This window comes from Pteropus vampyrus, unplaced genomic scaffold (genome assembly GCF_000151845.1).
Source record: "Pteropus vampyrus isolate Shadow unplaced genomic scaffold, Pvam_2.0 Scaffold753, whole genome shotgun sequence".
Taxonomy (NCBI): Eukaryota; Metazoa; Chordata; class Mammalia; order Chiroptera; family Pteropodidae; genus Pteropus; species Pteropus vampyrus.
This window is the reverse complement of record NW_011889534.1, coordinates 78245-88244: the sequence shown is the minus strand read 5'-3', so window position 1 is coordinate 88244 and position 10000 is coordinate 78245. Positions and strand designations below refer to the sequence as shown.

General features: G+C 49.9%; 1 pseudogene; it reads left to right on the top strand.

The window, feature by feature from the left end:
• Positions 1 to 5921: 5921 nt before the first annotated feature.
• LOC111734077 lies at positions 5922 to 6040 on the top strand (annotated as a pseudogene).
• The last annotated feature ends 3960 nt before the right edge of the window (positions 6041 to 10000 follow it).

Sequence of the window (10000 nt, the reverse complement as noted above, 5' to 3'; positions counted from 1 at the left end):
TGCAGCTCTGTGATTTCCATACATCCTTTATGGAAAGACACAGTGAATAAACTCCTCCGAGTAATCCCTAAAAGGCCTCGGTTTGTTGCCTTCTTCTCTCTTTTTTTTTTTTTTAAACTGCTCTAAGCTATTTAATTCTCCTTCAGAAACACTATCTTCTTGTTTATCCAGTTTGGAGTAGAGTTTGAACCGCTTAGCATGTAACTGTTAAGACTGCTCATTATGGTTTTTTTTCAGCCCGGGTCCGCTTTCCCCCAGTGTTTTCGGCCGTGAGTGTACGTGTTGGCTCAAGTCGAGCCCGGTGACAGGGACGTCCCCTCTCCTCCCCCACAGCGTCCCGGCGTAGGCTCACCGCTGGCCTCCTCCAGCCCAGGACGGAATTCTGGCGGGAGCTGCCGGCTCCTTCCTGTAAGTATGCATGGCAGCGGGTCCTAATTTCTGCTTCAAATATTTGCTCTGAGCTGTATGGTGGCCAAGTGGCAGGAGGAGACATTTTGCTCAGGCAGGACGTGCTTCCATAATTGCTTTTCGAATTTCAGATACTGTTGCAAGAGTTATTGCCGCGTGTGGGCCAGATTCACGGAAGCGCTATGCATCATTTATGAAAGATTTTCACGCGCTTTTTGCAGAAAAAGTGACAAACACCTTTTCCGTTCAAGGAAAAGCTCCAATCTGGTAATTCATCAAGCCCATCCCCGCACCCACGCGCGAGAAGGAAGTCCTTCGTTACGCACAAGAGGCGTCTGAATACACGAAGGGGGGGTGGGGCGGACATGAAAAGGGACACGTGACGTCCCGTGCCTTAGGCGGAGGGAGGACAAGGCATCCCGGGCAGGGTGGAGTTTTCACGAATTTAGACGATAATGAAACCGTGAAACCCCGTGACTCATTCCTGGCACATTCGTAGCCAGGCGTTTACAAAGTCAGCCGCCAGCGGTTACTTCTGATTCCGAGCAGAAACCACCCTCCAGAAACAGAGGCGGACGAGCACCCGGCCGGAGGGCGTTCTGCAGTGAGCGACCCGACGAGAAGGCGAGAGTTCCTGCGCCCGTGGCCTTCGCTCCCTCCTCCTGCATCCTGACTTCAAAACAGAGCAGATTTCACTTTCTTTGGTCACATGAGTGTCCTGGAGGCATCTTGCCTCCCTGTGCAGGCAGGGGTCAGAGGTCCGGTCAGTGCTCTACCACCTCAGTGCGTTGCTCCCCACTCACCTGCCCCCCCCATCCCGCCCCCTTCCCCTCCTGCCCTCTGGCCGTCTGCCTCCCGGTCACTCAGGAAGCGTTTGTGACTTCTCTTCCCCATCTCCCCGTGCTGGCTGTCATCGCGGGCTGTGGGGTCCTGCCCCCTGGACTGCACCCCAGCTCTGAAGCCCTTCCATCGCGTCTTCCCCCCTCGAGTCTCCCCTGACGTCTGGGAACCACACAGGGTCCTCGGCGCTTGCCTTCCCGGGGTCACCACACCTGTCCCAGGCGTGATGACTCCCTCGCCATTGTGCAGTGCGTGCCGATCAGAGCACGGCCACCCAGCCCAGGGCGAGGACCTCAGTCACACCTGTCCCCACCACGCTCGTCGCTTGCTTTGCCTTGGATGGGACACGCTGACAACAGATTCGGAGCTTACACCCACACAGCGCGTTATCACACACGCTCAGTGACGGATCTATGTCTTCCCGATCAAGCATCAGTGGCCCCGCAGCCCTGAGGGAGTGATCCCACGGAGCCGGCTGTCTCGTTGTCTGCGTTCCCATCGTGCTCGGCGTGTGTGGACCTACACGCCCGCTCGATGGCACGGGCATCTGGAATGTTCTGGCTTGCTTTATTATTTATAGGGACACCTTGAGCACTCACACAGCATCTGGCAGTGGAGACGGCGTCGCAGGGCGTGTGAATGAAGGCATTAAATGGCAAATTTTCAGTGGGACTACGCCGGGCTTTGCTTTGTTAGTTATTGTCTCGCATGTGTGCTTTTTTCTCAACTTCACTGACTGGTCCTGTGACAGAGACCCCAACGTGCCCTATGGGGAGGGCACCTATCTGTTAGGAAGATACAGTGATGTTACGTGCAAAGGAGCCCACCATGTCCGTGGGAGGTAGACCAGCTGGCCAGTGGGAGAACCTTGGGCCACGGACCCACCCTCAGTGGGCTTGGCCTTCTCACCCGCCAGAGGCGCTGACGCCAGACTCGTGTGTGCCGCCCGCAGACCTGGCCTTCGTAGCGGCCGGGGAAGCACTGAGAGCTGAGGGGCTGGCCAGGGCGAGTGGGCTCGCGATCTCTCCTGCACGGAGCGGGAGGGCGTACGGATCCCCGGCAGGACGTCGGTCCTTCTGCCCAGTCCTCGTCACCTTCGCTTCTCGTGGACGTGTGGTTAACACATGCAGACCCACGGGACTCTGCCCCACTACCGACCCTCACGCTGCCGGTGGCTGGGGACGGCCGGCGCCATGCCTGCCACGTCGGGGCCGTCGTTGACTGCGCCTGGCTTGGATCTACTGCTGCTGTCCCATCATGATGACACGGAGCAGTCAGGTGAATGGGCCCCGGGCTTAAGGGCCGCGGAGGACCCGAGCTCACTGCACGCTGCACGTCCTGCAGTCTGGTTTCGCATGAGACAGGCGTGTGAATCCTGGCCAGACCGGGAGGCACCCGACCGGGGCAAGGTCCTTAACCTCTCTGTCCCTCGGCTTCCTTATCCTCACACGGGATCACACGGAGCAGAAATGCGGTCGCCTCGTTCCAGCACGCCCCCGGCGCCAGAGAAGTACTCGTCTCCCCCTCGGTAGATCGGCAATGCAGTTATTAATAAGTACACCCCTTAATGTTCGTGCTAAACAGTCTCTGCCGATACGCACGTAGAAGGGAGCACACGGGAGGGACGTAACATGGTCACCGCATCTGGATTCATGTTCCTGCAACCGGTCAGCACTGAGGGTTCTGTGTGGGCCGAAGGGGCAGTGAAGGCGGGAGGCTGCCGACTGGGACATCGCGCCTTTCCACCGCGAAAGCCACACGTGCTGCAAGATACTTGCCCTGCACAGACAGCCAGACTGAGGCCCGGCTGCCTTCGGTCCACTTTTTATACATTAAGTAAAACTTAGAGAAAATGTCCTGTTTGGGGACGATTGTTTCCTCCGTGACACGGCACCGAGCAGTCAAACCTCCCCCTGGCCACCGTGGTCTGGCACCGTTGTCCGTGAGCCATCCACGGTCCCCGAGGAAGCGGGGTCGGCTCCCACGGCGTGGGGAGGCAGAGCCGGCTGGTTCTGGTTCTGAGTGAACGCGTTCTGAGCCTTTTCTGCTGCTAAGCTGGGTTCCCACACCGTTCGACAGCTGAGGACAGAATGCATTTTCGTCTCAGAATGTAGAAGGTGTGAGTGCTGTGACAACAAAAATTAAAACAACAGTGCTCACGACGCGACGTCCCCTGGGATTCACCTGTCACCTGCAGGGTCACTCTGCACACACGTGCTGGTGCTGGCGTCCGGGAAGGGGTGGAGACCCCGCGCTCGCTTACTGCGGACAATTAGACTGTGGCCGTCAATACGGACGGCGTGTTTTGAATCAATGTGCCACATAATCAGCTTATTATACAATATCCGAACGGGTTCATACGTAAGTCCTTATTGGTCACATTTCATGTTTTAGTACATACTTTGGATAAAACTCAGTATTCTCTCCTGAAAAACGATGGCCGGGTTTTTATAGTTAACTATCTACTAAAAATGTTGCATGTGCGAATCATCCGTAACGACTCATGTTATAGAGCGTAAATCATGTGAGAGAGAATAAGTTTTTTTCTGTTTACTTGGAGAAGTTTAATAAACGCCGAGGAGCCAGAAGCTGATCGCTCTGAACGATGTCACCGTGAATAGAACGTGTCTTTTTTCCTGTGCTAATAACACGAACATCTTCAATTCTAGAATTCATGTCAAGGTTTGAAAGGGTATCCCCGCCAGGTCAGGAGGAGCGCGTTGAGCGAAAGGGTGCCAGAGCCCTGTGGCCGGCAGGCTGGCATTGGGGACAGCTCACGCGCGCTCCAGATTGCACGGGGAAAGCGTGCCTCGTGGAGCTACGCCGTCCGCCGTACCTCAGCCATCTGCTTCGACTGTTTCATGACCCTTTGGATCATGGACAGCGAGTGATCAGCACAGTAAAAGAATCAGGATTCATTTCAATTCATTTAGATGCGAAAAAGCATGTCACTCGACAGCTCTCTCCCCAGGCAGTACAAACACATACACACGCGCGTAAATAGCCACACGTGGGTTTTTCCCTTCAATGTCTTAAAGAGCTGGAAAGCCGACAGCTTTCTATAAAAAAGTAGATATCATACTTTCCAATTAACCCTTATTTGCATCTTTAATTCTAAAATAATATTTTTATAGTTTTAATTTATAGGAATCCATGATTTTTGAAGTAAATATTAAGGTTCTTTTTTTTTCCCAGAATTCATTGGGAACTTTTCCCCATCTTAGTGTTACCTTCATTCTTTCTCTCTGTATATGTCTTGCAGGTAAAAATAGGTAGCTTAAGACACCTGTCCGGCAGCTTATTTGCTTTTTCCTTTGTAATATGGTAAAATGATTTTTCTTCCAAACCAAAATTGTCTGCCTCACGACTAGTATCTCAAACTTTTGGTTAGGCAGCTGCCCAGCAGAATCTGAATTACACTGAGGTTTGTGAAGTCTGGTTAGCACCAAAGTTTAGGCACGCCAGGCGCTCGGGGCCCGTCCTGGCGTCCGACGTGGGTGCCGTGACGGTAGGCAGCGGCCCTGTGGGCAGCACCAGGACCAGATCGGCTCCTGAAGGCCCTGTCATCGCAGCGTCTGCCCTCCAGTTGTTGACCCTCAAGGTGATGTCAACAGCCCCAGCTGGCGAGGCCCAGTGCTCCCACTGGACAGGCTAAGGCCACGGATGCCTGAAACAAAGTCTGCGTGGACTGGACGGTCAGCTCCGTAGCTTGGTCTCCCGTCGCATGTAAGGTTAGCAGGAGTGAAAAACGCACATGACACATGACTAAGGGGCGCTCCTGGAGACTGCTCGCGAAGGAGTGCCCTTCAGCTGCTATCTTGCTGCAAGAGGCTGGAATGAACGAGGTGGTCACAGTTTCCCAGCCAATCCCACAATGCTCCGTTTCTGAAATTGCCATAGGAAGGGTGTGTGTCCTCGTGCTGTCACGGGATGGGTCTCATTTTCTCTTGTCCTCCGGCCTGAGTGGGAAGCATCGTCACGCCCTTTCTACCTTACCCGTGGTCATGTCTGATGCACACGGGGTATTCCGTGCGAATGGAAGATTCCAGTGGAGTTTTGTCTGTGCCCTCAGCCGACAGCCAGACAAGTACAGTCCAGAGGTCGAATTTGGCGCAACGCTTGGTTTTCTAAGGCCTCGCAGTAAGAATACTTTCTACATTATGTTATTGGTTAAAGGAGAACATTTTAAAAAAGGATTTTATGACATGCGAAAATTATACGAAGTTGAACGTTCTGCGTCCACGAGTAAAGTTTTATTGGAGCACAGCGACCCCGTTCTCCGTGTCAAGTAGGACTGCTTAGCACTAGGACTGAAGAGCTGAGCCCCTGGGCAGACATCACAGGGCCCAGAAAGTTTCAAAGATTTCCCAGCTGGTCCTTCACAGAACCAGGTGCCAGCCCTGACTGGTAGCCTGGGATCATGGACATAAACGTTTACACAGTCAGTGAAAGGTCAGTGTAATCTGGTGGTCACGCTGCGGATCGCAGTGATCTGAGAACAATGACTCAGCTTAGACTCTCTGGGGATCGCAGTGATCTGAGGAACAATGACTCAGCTTAGACTCCTCCAGCCGATCGTCATCACATGGCAAGGTTGGCTCACATGGCCGGATTGCCAAGTTTTCAGGACAAGACAGCAAACATATTTTTTCTGTGATTAAAAAAAAAAAACAATCTACGGCCACGCCACCCTGAACATGCCCGATCCCGTCTGATCTCGGAAGCTAAGCAGAGTCGGGCCTGGTTAGTACTTGGATGGGAGACCACCTAGGAAGACCAGGTGTTATACGTGTAGAAATCCCTGAGGTCAACCAAGGTTGCCTCGCCTATAAAGAAAGAAAGAAAGAAAGAAAGAAAGAAAGAAAGAAAGAAAGAAAGAAAGAAAGAAAGAAAGAAAGAAAGAAAGAAAGAAAGAAAGAAAGAACATTTTATAGGAGAAACCAAATGCATATAGGGGCCAATTTAGGGCCGCCAGGTCCCCTCGTGTGCACATCTTTGGGATGCGGGACGGCACGGGAGGACAGGTACTGCCCAGCACGTGTGCAAAAGGCCGAAGGCACAGCGATCCACCAAGAGCTGGCGCCTGGAGCCATCGCCCAGCCCTGCTTCGCTGGAAGCCAGGAAGAGTTCTGCGCCGCTGTGGCCCACGGGTCCCTGGGAGTCACACGGCCGCTGTGGCCCACGGGTCCCCTGGGAGTCACGTGAAGATGGGAGAATAAACGGCATCAAGGTTTCCCGTGCTTCTCTGACCGTGCGTCTTGCTGGGCAAAGTCGGTTTGCGCCTACCGAGGACACGTGGTATTTTTCAGGTTGGTCACATGGCAGTGGGTCCACATCAGTTCACACGGGTCACCGCGGGGGGACAGCTCTTTCCAGTCCCCTGCTCTTCCCGTAGCTCCGGCGGGGACCACAGGGCTCGGCGGCCTCCTGACCCGCAGGGAAGCGTGGCTCCCCGCTCTGGTGGCGCCTGGGCCCCAGTCCCGGTCTTTCTCACTCTGCCCCGGCACGTGATCTCTGCCTTTTACTGCAGACAGTTCGCTCTCTGCATTTCGCTTCAATAATTTCACTTAAACAGCACAAAACCTATAGGTAAAGATAAAACAAGGCAGCATCTTGTTCTCGTTTCCAATTTGGCCTCCCGGCATCTGAGGACTGTTTATTTTTATTTCCCTGTAATGCGATAGGACTCAGAGACACGAGAAAACCCCGCATTTACTTCTCTCTGTGTGTGCACACACGGTGTGTGTGTGCGTGTGTGTGTGTAACTTTGGAACCCTTTCAAACTTTGTCTGGAGGCGAGGCCCTGTGAAGCAGCTGTCCGTGTGTTTGCTGACGGGTCCTCGTGCGTTTTAACCAGGGCTGCTTCTCAAGCACGAGTTATGTTATTTGACAGTTGGTTCTGAGATTTCATCTTGATTTTTCTGAAGCAACTCAGATTTTATTACCCTTCACGTGAAGCCAAAGTATCTAAAAACACCCAACAGATCAGTGTTTTAAAGTTTTCAATAATCTCTGAGGCTCTCGAGTCGCCGAGACGGTGGACAGTCCCGCAGGAAGGGACCGGTGCTGGCACGCGGTGAGCAGGTGTCCTGTCCCCGTGGAGCCGGCCTGCCCGTCCGTTCTTTGTGGTGCAAGGCGAGAGCTCCCTCGTGCATCGCTCATCCTTTTCCAGCGTTAAAACACTGTCTCTGTGAGCTGCAGCCCAAAAAAATTACCGTGTCAGTCGCTCCCTGGGTGCTGGCACAGCATGGAGCAGCCCGTGACCCCGCCCACTGACTGCCACGTGCCTGGCACCCATGCCCAGCCCTGCTTGGATTTGCCCCAGCTTCCTGTAGAATGTGTTCTCCACTTACCTTCTAGAATCGGGCCTCTTCAGTCATGGATTTTTTTTTAAAGTTGTCTGCGAGGTATAATTTACAAACAGCAAAATGCGCACATAAGAAGTGTACATTTTAATAAAGTAGGAAAAACGGGGACCTCAGTGACACCACTGCCCCATACGTGACGTGGAAAAGTTCCGTTACCCCGAAAGGTTCCCCAGGGCCCCTTCCCAGCCAATCCCCGTCCTTTGTCTCCAACCCAAAGCAACCGCTCTCTGTCATTGTCAACTAGATCTTCCTTTCCTCGTGCATCGTGTAAGCGGAATTATGCTTCTGTGCTTGACATATCGGGCTCACTGTTCCTCAACGCTGTTGTATTGGTAAGTTTTTTCCTTTTAACTGCTGAGTAGTAGTCCACTGTATGGATGTACCGTAACATCGCTTCACCCGCTGATGGAGATTTGGGTTACAATTTTTCCCCTGTTCCTATTATGTCTTTTTATTCTGCCTGATCGTAAGACTTTCTCTGTATCTCGGGCTTTCCTGTGTTCTATTATGCATTGTCTTCCTGTGGTTTTCTCTGTGGTTTTCTCGTTTATGGGTGTCGCTGTCCTTAGAGGATCCCCTCTGGACGTGGCTGCACGTCCTGAGTGATCAGCAAGGACTCGGCATTCTGCTGGTAGGAAGGTGTACGAATCCTAGGCCTGGATCCCACAGTGTGCTCGTTGACCTTTGCCACATTTGCGGAGTTTCATCTCTCAAGGGTTATTCATGTCGTACTCAGCGAAGCTCAGGGAACCCCGTGCAGAATGCTGTAGTGGTTTGTTTTTGTTTTTATTTTTGTTGTTGGTGGTGGTGGTATTTGTGTGTGTGTGTGTGTGACTTGGAATATCCCTTTCTACACTGTGATTCAAAATGTTTCTCCATCTGCAGAGCTGAGGCAATGGCAGATATCACCTCATTCTTTTGACCTTCCCTCCAAGGATCACGGTTCTGAGTTCTCCTTGTTCAATATTCAAATTTTGTTTACTTTTTCTATTTTTTTGTTTGTTTGTTTTATTTCCTGGTTATTTAAGTTGAGTGTATTGAATCTTGTGGCCTGTAGCGAATTAGATTGATTGCTAAAGCAAAGGCATCGACATTATTTATAGGTTTTAAATATGACTCAGAATTTCATAGCATAATATTCAAAATACAATGGAAGTTACTTGGCATAAAAAGAGCCAAAAAAAAAAAAATCAAACTCTCATGTGAAAAGGCATTCAACAGATGCCAACACCAATATGATACAGACATGGTTATCTGACAAAGACTTCAAGTGGCTGTTATAACCATGGTCCAAAAAACCATCACAATTACTTAGGAAACAAATGAGAACACAGAGAATCTGAATAAATAAATGGAAACTATAAAGAAGAACCAAATGGAAACTTTATAACTAAAAAACGCAATAATAGAAATTTAAAAAAGAGTAACTTGGTGAAAAAAAAACACTGTGACTCAGGGACCTGTAGAACAATAGCAAAGGCTCTAGCATTCATGTTATCAGAGTCCCAGAGATAAAGTTTGTTGTTAAAAAAAAAAAAACTTTTTGGAGAAATAATAGGTGAAAATTTCTCAAAGTTGGTGAAAGGCAGAAATCTTATAGATTGAATAAACTAAGTGGCTTCCTGACAGAAAAACTGAAAAAAAATCATTCTAAGGAATATCATAATAAAAATGCTAAAAGCTAGAGATTAAAAAGAATCTTTTAAGCACCAGGGGGGAAAATGGTGCATTATTTATAGGGGGATGATTAGAAAGACTGTGGATTTTTTAAATCAGAAACAAGAAAGAAAGAGGAAGCAGTTGAACATTTTTAAACCGTTGAAGATAAATAACCGTCAACCTTAAATTCTGTATCTGGTAAAATAGCTTTCGGCAACGAAAGCCAAATAAAGACATTCTCAGAAACAGAAGCAATAAGAGAGTCTGTTGCCAAAGACTCACTCTCAAGTGATTACTCGGAAAGTATTCTACACAGAGAAAAGATATTTGAAGGAACATTTGAACATGAGGATGAAGAAAAAGCAACCAAAATGGAAAATGCCCAGGTAAATATGATGGATTCCTATTCTCCTAAGAAGATCATTAAAATATGTTTGATGCTCGAAAGCGAAATGTATATCTTCCGACGGAGCTTTCAGTGTATGTCGACGTAACACATGGCAACCGTAACGTCAGAAAGAAGGTGGCCTGTGTGTTTGTCAGGTAAAATATTGATTCTAAACAGGCTGCGGAAACTTAAGTACGTATATTATGATCCTCAAAGGAAAAACTAAAAATCACAGACACACATGAATGTATATACAAATATCTTTCTATATGTCATATATCTATCTCTATGTAACTATCTATATCTAATCTATATCTATTATCTAGATCTCTCTCAT